Source organism: Solenopsis invicta, chromosome 9 (genome assembly GCF_016802725.1).
Source record: "Solenopsis invicta isolate M01_SB chromosome 9, UNIL_Sinv_3.0, whole genome shotgun sequence".
In the NCBI taxonomy this organism is placed as follows: Eukaryota; Metazoa; Arthropoda; class Insecta; order Hymenoptera; family Formicidae; genus Solenopsis; species Solenopsis invicta.
The window spans coordinates 9,824,363-9,838,247 of record NC_052672.1 but is presented as its reverse complement, the minus strand read 5'-3'; the positions used below and the strand labels follow the sequence as shown (position 1 = coordinate 9,838,247).

General features: G+C 36.6%; 1 protein-coding gene across 1 annotated transcript in view; it reads left to right on the top strand.

Moving 5' to 3' along the window:
* The window catches only part of LOC105196166 (ankyrin repeat domain-containing protein SOWAHB), a 278,892-nt gene that overhangs the window by 7,816 nt on the left and 257,191 nt on the right, over positions 1-13,885 (top strand). The gene's annotated exons all lie outside the window — the stretch shown is intronic.

Here is a 13,885-nt window from a genome sequence, read left to right as displayed (position 1 = left end):
GAGAGTCGCGTTAATGCGTGTCCTCGATGCGTCGCCGATGTTTCGAGGGCCAACTGTCGCACGATGGCCCAATACGCGTGTGCGTGTGTACGGTAAATACCGCATCTCCGTTACGTTTCGAGCGAGGCGCAACGCGCCTTGCGATCGACGACGATAAAGCTAATATAAAGCAGTTCTCCATTATATCCGGGTCAAAGAGGAATGCGCGCCTTAGAGTACAATTTCCGTTATTGCATCGGTTTAAATATGAAAATATCGTCGATAAAGTATCGTAGATCCGCAATTTCACAAAAGAAGAAAAAGGGGGGAAATTCTTTCGATTTAAAAATATGCTCGACATTCGCGTCGCGTTTAAAAGGTGAAGAAACCGGTCTCTCGTGGTCGATGCATAATCATACATCCGACCATTCTCTCCCAGAAATCGTAAGATTCCAAGGAGTTCGAGGGAAAAGCCGACGATGGCAAGAATGCGCTTCGGGACTCTGGATCGGGCAAAGGGTTAAACGACGAAGCGTGTTGGCGAGTGTCCGCGACCACGGGCCATAATTCAGTCCTACTCCCCGAGAGAGGAAGCCAGGCGGCTGAGTTACCCGATGCGATCGCATCGAAGCTGCTGCTTGCCAGTCGCAACCGTGCAAACCGCAGCGGCAACTATATCACCTCTGTGAGGTGTCGCGCAGTGGTGCCTAACGCCATTTCTCTCCAAACGAAATCTTACATGCTCATTTTATCATATTTTTTAATAAGTAACGAAATTGATATACCATTTTAAAAATTTTGTTGTAAAATCGAATTTTCATCCCTTACTTTTTATTAATTTCCTTCAAATACTATTTGTATTAATCATTAATCGAAAACTATAATTAGCATTATAATTTCTATATTGAAAGTAGTATGTATGATTATCATTAAATGAATTAAAAGAATTATGATTAAAAGCTTCATATGTTTCTTCTACAATAATATCAGTAATAATAATATGTGTATACAATGCATTACACTGACAAAAAATGGTTGCAATTATCATGATTCATAATTAGTATTAAAAATGATTATAAATTAAAATTACGTTTGATGCCAATTATACTTAAATTTATAATTGTAATTCTATTATCACAGTGTATCACATATGTTATTATAACTAGCATCGCATTAATTATAGCATTAGAAGTAAATTACAGTACATTACAGTATTAATAATTACAAAAATGGAGCTCTTAATTGTAATTATTTTAATATTCAATTATAATCATAAATATTGTACGTTTCTCTCAGCAAATTCAAAAAATTGCATAAACATGCTTTACATATTTAAACATATGTAAAGCGTGTTTAGAACTTTTTAATTTGCTAAAGATCATAAACTTATCGTAATCTTTTAATAATTTAAAAAAAATTATAGATAAGTGCATACAGACCTTAAAGAAAAATGTCGAAAAGTTTAAATACTATGTTAAGCTTAAGCACCACTGGTTTCGTAGTTACCGCTGTCTCCTTTAAAGTAGCGAGGTGCTTTCGAGATAGTATTATATGGCACGCAGCGTGCCGGTAGCAAGCGACGAAAGCAATAATTATTCGTACGCCGTATACGTGCCGATATATCGACGCATTAGCCCTTCGTTCCCTCGTTTGTGTCACGAGCGCGCTAATTGCTATCACCATGATTTCTCTTGTAGATGCCCCGGCAAAGAAACACGCTTCGGAGAGTCACATTGCGAATTAGTAATCACATTGCGATGATGCAATATCAATTTTTCCATCCCTTACGTTTCCGAATTATTGGAGTAAATTACATTTCAAACATAAAGATGAGACGGCTAATTTCGGTCTCGCAGTGGTCTGCGGCGAATTGTTTCTAATAATCTTTATGTGAATTTTTACAATCCCCAGCTCACGTGAATTGCGCCGCAAATTTTTATCGATCGCGAAACATAATCCTTAAAGATCTTTTGGCTATACAATATGAGCTAAAAGTTATCGAAATTTAAAAATTGAAGGTTTTTCTAGATTTATTCTTTTTTTTTTAATCAACAACCAAAAATTTTGACCACAAATGCTCGAATTTTGACCTTAAAATTAGCTACAAAGAAGAAAACAATGAAAAATTTGATTTATAATGATTTTTACAGTGAAAATTACTATATTTTGCTGCAGTTTTAAACAAATAACTTTCAAACGAGTAAGTGGATCTAAAAGAATTTCTAAATATTTATTAGAGTTTCATTAGCATACGTAAACATTTTGATTTAATTGGTAATGCTAATTCCCCATAAAATTTGCAAATAAGTATTACAAAACCCGATTTTAAATAAGAATGAAGATTAAACAAAAAATTAAATAATTTTTAAACCAATAAGTGAATGTAATGCTCAAATTTTACACAGATACTAGTCAAACGTACTAGTCTATTAAATATTTCTATGAAATTTTTATATTTTTGGTAATATTTTAAGATATAACCCATACATCCTTAATCTCAGTTGTTTCAGTAGTCGAATTGGAAGATGCCGATAGGGAATGTAGACAGTTCATGTCCTGGGTGAAAGTGTTATTTTTCGCAATAAATTCTTTACAGTTTTTTCAAGATGCTCATGAGCATCAGTATTATTAAATTGCTCGTCATTTTAATTTGTAATGTTACGTATTCTGGTTTCGATTAAGAACTGTGCGCAGTTCACATGATAAGCTGGAAGTTGTAAAAATTCACACAAAAATTGTTATTGACATTGGCCTTCTCATCTTTATGTTTGACATTTTCATCGGTCCTAATCTTGTTATTATTAAATTACATTCGTTACGACTGTTCCACAATTATTAAGTTACATAATTGAAACGCGGACATCAAGATCGAATAATATATTACGGATTAAGGAAAAGGCTGAAATTTTGCCACTTTGCTCGTGCTAAGCGTATACAAAACTTTTTTTCTTAATGCCTGATACGAAATTTCGCGTGCCGTTTAGGGCGACTGTTATCATCCGACGCACGCCAGCCATTCGTTAAAACTAGAATCGTATCATTTCGCGTATCATTCGGATTTATATTTATGAATATTTTAGAGGAGAGGCAGATATCAAACGTCAACTGTAGAAGAATAATCGGCTCGATTTTTCTCGAATGCGTTAATGCCTCGACACGCGAGCGGAAAGACACTCTTCCTCGCGTACTCCCTTTTCGCGACATTCGCGTAATTATATGTTACTTACACCCGGTTCGGTGTAAAGTTTCGCGCGAGCATCCGTTACACGATACATACTATAAAAACCGGTTGACGATAAAGCGGACGAGCGATCGTCGTCGCGATCTACCTGCGCCGCGAGCGGATGAGACGAGCGAAAATTCGTCTCGTCGGATCGGAGAATATATAACGTGGGTATTTGAACACTGCGGAGAAGCATCGCGCCGCTTAGTGTCGACCTGACATCTTCGAGGAGTTTGCGGAAAGTTACACCGGGATCTCTCGACTCGCACACCGGTCGTCTCGTTCAGGTACTCGGATACCTGAATCGCGACGTGTACACTCATCGCTCACGCGTCGCGAAAAACCGATATCGCACGCATCGCGCCGCGAGTCGATGATCGATGGATCGTCGTCCGGGCTTCGGAGGGGAAAAAAAAAAGGAAAGTGTATGTCCTCGGATTAAAGCGGTCGTGAACGAATACCTGACGAGCGACTAAGGATCAGTGCATGCTCGGTACACACCGACAGCAGCACCTGGCGCACGCATCTTACTTACGACCCGATTTGTATGCGCGGTACAACGAATATATCGACGCAGGAACACGTAATAGCGCGATCAGCAATGTTCCTTGGTTGCGGTAAAAAAATTCCGTCGCGGAAACATTGCAGAAGGATGTTTATTACAACGAAAAAGTTTAATAAATTACTAAATGTTGAGTGAAATGTTGCCAATTAAATATTTTGCTGTGTAATACAACCAAAAATAATTTTACTTTTCTGAATATTAGGAAATATTATTAAATTTAGTAATATTTACAAAATATTTAGAAAAGCAAAATTATTTTTGGTAAAATAATTATATTAAGCAAATATTTAATTGACATTGTTTCACTCAACATTTGATAGCTATTTCTAAACTCTTCTTTGAGTGTAGCTGAGGATACGAGTGAAAACATTACTGCACTAAGAGAAATAACAACTAAACGTTTAGTTAAATAATAATCAAATGAATTTCGTAGTTACTGATACCAAAAACTTATTGTTAGTTACGTTTAACAAACTATTTGGTTATAGTTGTATAAAAGCAATTATTTAGTTAAGGCTACAGATTGTTTGGTCAAAACAATTACGTATTTAGTAATTATAACTATAAAAGTTATAATTGCTATTTAAAATAAATGTTTGGCTTATCTCACTAAATATTTATCTCAATGTGGAGGAATAACAAGTTGACGCTTTCAAAAGGTGGTTGGAATATTTTTATTTAAATGTTTATTTGAAAATATGTGAGGTATCGAGATATTAACATAGTGATAAACACGAGAATAATTCATATTGTCTCAAGATGCACAGAAAAAAAAAGAGTTTGGCAGCTATCAAATGTTGAGTGAAATAATGCCAATTAAATATTTGGTTAATATGACCAAAAATAATTTTACTTTTCTGAATATTTCAGCAGGTATTACAAAATTAATTCTTTTTCAGCGTAGATTAAACGATAAATAATTTACACAGATGTAAAATCAAGAGTCGTAATATCTAGACATGTGCTTAAATTGCTTCAATCGACGGATTAAATTGTCATAATCCTCAAAAAAGGAGTTTGATAATAGCCACCAAATATTGAATGAAATGTCAATTAAATATTCGGTTAATATAATTATTTTTTGTCAATATTAACAAAATACTGATATTATTTCACTCAATATTTGGCACTGAATATTTCACTGAATATATCAGCTAATAGCAAACTCTTTTTTTTATCGCGCGCGATACCGCGATACGTGAGCTAGTTTCAATTGACGAATCTTGGACAATCCACGGGGGAAATTTATTCAAGCAAAATCCGAGCCACGGGCGTCTCTCCAGCGAAGAGCTCGATAAACGTAAAAACCCGGGTTGACGACGACGGTGCTCCGGGCGATACGGGGTGTCAGATAGAGAAGCTTGTAAAGAACGCGAATAGGAGGTACGTCGAATCGGAAACGAACGGCGGACCTCCGCAGCGCGACTGCACTTCCAGGATTTATAGGCCATTCGGAAGAGAATCGGTTATCCTGTGGACACAGATGCGCCGGTGTTTGCGCGCGGAGCATTTGTCACGCGTGTCCTGCGAGCGAAAAGGGACCGGCGCGGCGGCCGATCCGATCCTCTTTATGCGTGCCGATGATGCCCTCTTTGCAACGAGGCCCAGCCAAGTCAATATTGACTCCAGGCCAGATTGATGGACCTTCCTCGCGTGTGTGTTTAGGCCTCGCAGCACTCACTTATGTTCCCACCCCGCGCGACTCGCCTATCCATATTTCTCTTTGCTCCCCTTCTTTTTTCTTTCTCTATCTTCCCGCGCTGTCTATATTTGCTAAATGTTACATTCGGAAAAACGTGAAAATCTTCGCTAATTCCCTGCAGTCGGACAATACGAATGTGATTATTTTCTCAAGCTCAAGATCGACTTCGTCCGATGGAATAAAATCTTTTGAACTGGTTGAGAACTTGGCCAGCTTATAATTAGCATGACCTCGAAGATTGCCGTAAAAAAAAAGAGTTTGATAATAGCTATCGAATGTTAAGTGAAATAATGCCAATTATTCGATTAATATAAACGACAATTTTCTGAATATTTAGTAAGTATTATCAAACATAATTAACCGTCTGATAATACTTACTAAATATATATGTACACGGATTTGCTAATATTAAAAAAATTAAGCTAAATGTGGAAAAGAAAAGTTTTTGGACTATTATACATCTATATATGTAAAATCATCTTTATATAAAATGCTCAAGCTGGTTGCTAACATTTAAAAATTTTTTACAGCACTACTCATCCATGCTTAAGTGTTCTACATAATATTATTTTGATGTTCCAATAAAAAATTATTTTAAGAATTAGATTTTAGTTAAATTTTTAGATACTTGAATAAAATCGTTCTTTCCGCGTATAGTCATACATATAAAAATTCATGAACGAACAAAAATGTCTGATATATAATAAATATATCCAGAGACGATAAAAATAAAAAAAGAATTAGGCATTAAAGCGTCCGAATAATTCCAAGTGTATAAAATAAATTTAATTTGGAATATACGTCGATTGGAAAACAGGTTTAATATTCTTCGTGGATGTAATTTGAGCGAGTCGCGTAAGCTAATCGTACGTTCGAAAATATCTGCGCGAGTCAAATTTTAACTAACAATAACTTAAAAATGCAATGATTCTCTATTTCCGGGGATCTGTTATTCCTGCAAATTCAATTTCTGCTGTGACAAGGAATCAATACTCTCTCCAATCATAGAGTTCTAAATTGTTATCCGCGTAAATTGTTATCTATCTATTATTAATTTAATTCGCTCTTCAATATTTTCTTTTTTTAGAAAAAAGAAATTCGTAAAAAATATTGACGAAGGAGATGAGATTTATGCTCTCTCGCCGACCACAACTGCGATTGCGGGAAACGACCCGGGCGGTCTGTGAAATCGCGCCTCTCACGAAGTATCATCGATAATTTGATCGCAGCGCGATATGCAGCTAAATTAATTAATTTCTCCCTGCTAATCGCTTATGGTCATACTCCCGTGCCTGCGAGGGGAGCAAAATGTGGCGTTATCGTTGGCGTGATCGCCGCGGAGGGGGACATACCCGGGATGTACATACAATCGTATCGTTCACGATTCCCGGGGGTCCGCGACGGCAGCGAGCCCTCCGCCCGCGTATTTTCGACAAAAGCAGAGCAGCGAGACTACGAAGTCGTCATCCGACACCGAAGTTTCGCCGTAAAGCGATTACCAACGACCACGACGACGACGACGACGACGACGACAATTACGACGACGACGCGTTATCAGAAGAGGAGAACCTGTGATGATACAATAGCGTACATACGTACGTTTCTCAGTTTAACAATGTGACGAACGATACCACGACTATGCACTACCGAGCAGGACGATACTACTTTCGCTCGCGTCGGCGTAATCGCATTCTCGTTGGCGATGCTTACGGAAGAGCGTTACTATGTTACGGCTGTGCGGTTACTGTGTTACCGATGACTTATCGTGTGGGAGAATTATTACGCGTGTAGCTGCCATTGAAGCTGAGACTTATCTCGACGATAAAGAAACAAGAGACACAGCTGAGGTTTCGATTAACACATCCGACCTGTTGTATTATAATTTGACGTATAATGCTAGAACGCTATTATACGGAAAGAACAATTTTACTGCAGCATCGGAAAATTTATAGCTAAATACAGAACAAAAAATAATTTTATGTTGGGCTACCAAAATAATAATGTAGGATGCCCAAACATGATAATGTTGTTGCAAACAGTTTTGACATTTTAGCAACCGAGTTAAACATCCGATACAGTTTTTTAAATAGTTCAACAGAATTATTTTCAGATCTGTGTTTCAATAAAATTCTTTCCGTGTAGCATCGCGTCACTCATCGTGATTACTCCCGAGCTATGAAGTCAACACGGATTGAAAAGACGGTTTTGCTAAAGTATCTAAAAATTAAGCCGGGTACAGATCTGAAAATAATTTTGTTAAGCCATCAAAATAATTATTGTTGGACTATCAAACTGCTTGCTAGAATGTCAAAATGTTTGCAGCATTGCTCGTCATGCTTGAACATTTGTCATAAGTCATAATTACTTTGACGGTTTAATAAAATTATTTTTAAGTCTATATATATCCAGGTAAATGTTTCGATAGTTCAGCAAAATCATTCTTTCGCGAAGGAATGGAAATTTTCGAGCGATTATTTGTCTGCCGATCGAAAACGGGTCACAGTCGATTGCGATTCGATACGAATTTTCCGAATGTCGCTTGCGTGATGGCCGTCGTAACCTGCGATGTGAACGTGTCACAGCCGAAAGAGCGAGGAGGACAGTTGAGGGAACGAGCGAGAGACCGAGGGCGGATCTGAGTCAGCTCTAGATACCGGCTCGAGTAGCGCTAAGTCAGCGAGTGAAACAGCGCTAACCGCTGGGCGCGAACTACTACCGGCGATCGTATCTACATATATGTGTATACATCTATATATATAACGCGCCGCGCGACACGTTGCCACTCTGCCAACTTGCAATAATATGGCCATTCATAATTTTTATGTTGCCGCCGTCAATGGGGAGCTCCTCTTCCTCCCTTCCCTTCCGTCCGCATCGCCATCATTGAACGTTTCAGACACACAATTGTCTTTGACTAAATCTCTGCCTTTCCAAACCAGGTGTTTTTCTCTAATAATTTATTCTCCATGGTCTATTGATTATTTCTTTTTTTATAAAATGTAATATTATAATATATTATTATATATTATATTATCTTATTATATTATATAAATTATATAACGATTTAATTCTCGAGATATATTTATATATTCATTATTACAGTGTTGTATCGCACGTATAATATTGTAATCGTATTTGTTTACAAAATTATAATTTGAAAAAGGAAAAAAATACTTGAAGATAAATAATATTATGCATGCATATACACCAGAGAAGAATTTCTTTGAGTAAACAAAATTTAAATAAAAAACCTCTTTGCATTGCTATGCGATTAAAAAGTTTTTTTTGATTTAAAGAAATTTTTTTGTTGTTCTTTTTATGAGAATTAAAGGAACTGGTTGCGCGAATCTTTTATTAAATGAAAGAAATATATTTTTAAAACCAGAACGACGAAATTATTTCTTACATTTCTGTCAGTACTTTCTTTGAATTAAAAAATTTGTTTATTTAAATTGAACAAATTATTTACTTAAAAAAAAAAAAGATTAATAACGTCATTTCTTGAAATTAAATAAATTTTTATTTTCCTCAAAGATATGTTCACTTCAACTTAAAAAGCCAAGTTAACGATTTCATCAATTTAAACACCTCTTCTCTGGGTGTGTATCTGGTCCTGTTTACATTTCTTAAAACTTTTCGACTCAAGTAGAACCACTTCCAAACAGATATTATAAATACATGTGACACACCGATCGTATCACTATATATACTCAGATGTGATTGGATATAATCTAGTATTATGTAAAAGTCATTTACGTATCGTCCTCGTCGCGCTGGCTATCTATTATATCGATATCCTGATTAAATCGTTACGTCAGCCGTATCACACGAATTTCCCCGTAACAGCGTCGATTCGTATCGGCGTTTCGACATGCGTATACACGACGATAACGGGAGGCAGGTAATTACTTGAGGCCCAGTAAAGTCCATCGACGGATGTCCCACGTACGGATTTCTGACGCAAGGGACGTGCAAAGGAATTCGCGCGGATGTTGCAAAACGTATTAACGCGGCTGCACATAGCAAGCGCATAGTAGTAATCGACACGAGAATACGATATTCGCTTACCAGTTCTAGGATGCACGTTGTGATTCAACCAAATACAATCGGAAATCTAAATTGAGATATTTTACGGTGCAATGAGAGAAATATTAATCAAACATTTAGTTAAATAGTGATGAAATGAATTTTGTAGTTACTGGTATTAAAAACTTAGTTACATTTAACGAACCATTTGGTTATAATGTAAGATATCCTAACATGACCGGAAAGTGTATCAACATATGATATTTGAATAACGAGAAGGCTGCACATGATCGAAGGCATATCTTCGTGCTCAATAATTTTTGAATTTGCTTATGAACTGTATAAAAACAATTGTTTGATTAAGGCTGCAGATCGTTTGGTCAAAACTACATATTTGATAATTATATCTATAAAATTCATTTGATTATTATTTAACTTAACGTTTGGTCTATCTCGCCAAATATTTCTCTCAGTGTGGATCGAAGCGCGGAAGCGAATCGGAGCTCGAAGCGCGAATCTTCGATTCATCTTCGTCCGTAATCAAGTTAATTCGTTGCACCGTTATCAACCAGTGTCGCGTCTAATCTTGCGGTCGTCATAACTAATGTAAACCGATCGCATGTCAAGGCAACACGACACGAGAAACTGCAGTGTACACCGACCCGTGTTTCCCACATCGCTATTTTATTTTAAGCGTAACTTTTTGATGAAGAAAAAAAAATACACATACGTCTGTACGCAGCATAATTCAAACGTAAGCTATCCGGCTCATCTCGTGACGTTTATGCGGTTATACGATAATTTCAAGTTCAGGCATTTGTTGTGACATTTTGTCGAGAGGAAATGCCTCTAGTGGCATAACAAATTGTAGGCTTAGCCGCGACATTCGTCTAGGCGGTTCCTCGATACATCAGCAATGTCGACGCTCCGGTCTTACAACGTGACATGGACGAAAATAACGCGGCCGAGTCAGAAAAGATGACAGTGCGCGAAAACACGAGAAAGAGAGAGACAGAGAGAGAGAGAGGCGCGAGAGCGAAGAGGTCGTTATCTCAATTAAATTGACCGACGCAGATTAGCGATATGAATTTTACCGCGTTCTAAATTTAATGTCACCGCCTGGTCGCGCGCGGTCGCCGCGCTGCAGAGAGCGCGGTTTACGGGCTCCGTCAACAACAAAAAAAAAGAAAGGACAGTCGCGTATTTATGGGTGCGACAATTTTTCAAGCCGGAATTAAACGGCGAGAAATACATATCACGAATGCAACGTCGTCGACCGTTGCATTCACCGAGACGTATCGGATCAACGTACGGCAGATTAATTTGGACAGCGGTCAGTGTTAATATTGCCTCGATCATTTTTACATCGTGGATACGGTAAATCTATGCGATATGGAAATTGAAGAGTGCGACAAACGGATGGGACTTTAAATGATAACAAATAAAATGACAAATTCTTTTCCATTTCATTCGACTTGTCGACGCTGGACTCGCTTAAATATCAGAAAATATTTATAGGTATCTTTGATGATAAATGTATTCACCTACACTGAAAAATGTCTTGTAATAATAATCAAATCTAGATGATAATTAGCCTTCGTGAAATAGTTTCAATTAAATATTTAGTAATCCAACCAAATGTTTAGTCATATTTAGTAATTGTTTGGTAACTGATTAGTTATTATGCTTGATTATTATTAACATAATTGTTAAATATTAATCAAGCATTTAATTAAAATTATTCAAGCTTGATTATTATTACTAAACTTCTTTTTTCGATGTAGCGCTATTTGTCTATGATGCTTTATTTTCTCGACCGCAGCGATGACATGTTACGATATATACGAGTACGTCTTTTATTTCAAGGACAGTCCTTTATTTCGGATAACTTTTAGATTTATTTCTGTTCGTAAAATCCGATTTTGTCGTTTATGAAACTATTGATAAATTTAATTGTTTTAAACATAGTTTACAATGATGTAAAAAGAAAATTAAAAATTGCAGACGTGTGTGTCTTTTATTTTTTCAAGGAAAAGAAAGGACAAATCTGGTCACTAGATATATGGCGATTACTAATATTGATGTAGCGTAATTGATCGCTCTAATTGCTAACGGTCTTAAGATAATCTAGTACGATTATGCAGATGAGGATGGTAGTGGGTAATAATTTCGATAAATTGTGATTTCATACGTGTCATTATTCGATCAGGAAGCAATTAAAACTGTACCTTTCATAAATAGACAAATAATAAAGAGATTTTTTCGTAATCAGCTCGGCAAAATAATTCACGCGTTCTCTTGTCAATGTGTTTCACGTTGCAAAATAATACGCGCGGAATATGACGGATAGCACAGACGAAAAAATCATTTAATCAAATAACAGATTATTGTGTATATATATATATATATGTGTTATGAATCAATGATAGTGAACGATAAATACACCGGGCTAATACAATTATTACTTTTTTTTTTTAATCGCACTACAAGTGGAATATAACACTGATAAGAGGCCATTCAATTTTTTTATCAGCGCTTTAACAACGTGCTACATGTAAAGTGGTTGTAATATACTCTCGCGTTTGCATCGACATTCCTTCATGTCTTCAATATCCGTTTTACCTGGCACTTACCAGTGCCAATGTGTTCACGATCTAGAGTTTTTCTCGAGCAGTAACGTCCCGTAATTCCGTGCGAAAATAAAATCGATGTAAAAAGAAATTTATTCGCATTTTAATAACTGCGTTAATGTAAAACGCGAAAAGGTCGGGAAGAGCGACAGGGAACGTGGTATGGGAAAGGCGCGCGTGGAGCACGCACCAATTACCACCTTCGAGATACGGTTGAAATGCAGCGGCATGCGATGCTGCTATTATGACAAAAACCTTCGTTGTTAGTAAGACAAGATAATTATTCCGGCGAGCTCGGCTCTTCGATCATTTAGGCGTGGCAACACATGTTCTCAGTTCAGCGCTATGCGCGGCGTATATGCGGGGTATACCTATATACAGCGTGTCAGGACACGTGGGTACGGGAACCTCTCCGGCTTGCCAACGGCTATTCATTTTCGCAACCCTCACCTCCGCCGCCGTGAGGGAGGGATTCCTCCCTACACAAATTATTCGATACGCCTCGTGAGGCCAAAACGAGTTAACGACGCCTAACGACGACGCGTCGCACGCATCGTGATTTTAATGGCGAAAATTATTTACTAAGGGAGAGACGCGCCTTTAATGCAGCTCCACACGGTGCGAAAATTAGCCGAACGTAATTTCTGCAAACGATGACACTCTGTCGCGGTTTGCCGGCGCGAGAAGTTGCTTTGTAATCGCGCCGACAATGTTTCGCCTCGCGCGATCGTTACATAGTCAGTAATAAGGAATACATTTGTCAAGTATTATGCGTGTATGTGCGTGTGCGCGCGAGGCTACGAGCGAGAAATAATACATATCTGAACGTTCGATCATTAACTATATTTTACTTTCAAATATCTCTGACGAATTAACGCTTCGAGTTAAGATTGCATTAAGAAAAATACGCAGATCAAACCGTTGTTAACATATAAAGATGGGAAAATGCTAAATTAGATATTGAGAATAAATTTTTGCACACATACATACATAATTTAAAAAAAAATATGTATATATATACACATACAAAAGATAAGCAAAATAATATAAACACGTGTACACTGGGAAATAGGCTAGCTATTGTTTTATTAATAAGAGATCTATTAATCAGTTATTTTTAATACACATTTTGTTCTTGTTTGGAATAAAACTTAGATAAATGCAATGTTTAATTAGTTACCAGTGCAATGTTATACAATTTTTTTAGTAGTACCTTACAAGAGATATTGGAAGATACTTAAACGAATTTTGGAAAAAAAATTTCTTTTTTACTCTGCCCTTTAAAATTGTTCACAATAATTCGATGATATTTAAGACAGGCAGTTATGCTAGCCAGGAAAAAATGTTAAAGTTTTGAAGAGTAGAGAGCAATTTTGAAAATTAGTGCGAGAAAAAATTTTTTTCTAAAGCAATACTTACGTAATCAATTGAAAGATGTTTTGTTAAAATAATAGAACAACATTTTATTTGTGAGTATTGAAATTATCATTTTATGACTATTCCGGCAAAAATAGAATTTGCATTAAAATGGTAGATTAATCTCATATTAATAAAAAAGGGAATATATTTTTTAGATGTCTTCACATTATCTTGTCCATCTTCTGTGTGTGTGTATATATACATACTATATGTATACATATAATGCGCGTGTGTGTATATATATAAAAAAATATGTACATGCACTACATATGTATGTATAAAAAGAACTCATATTTGTTATCAAATTAAAAACGCGCAACCGTTAGCAACAATAATTTAGC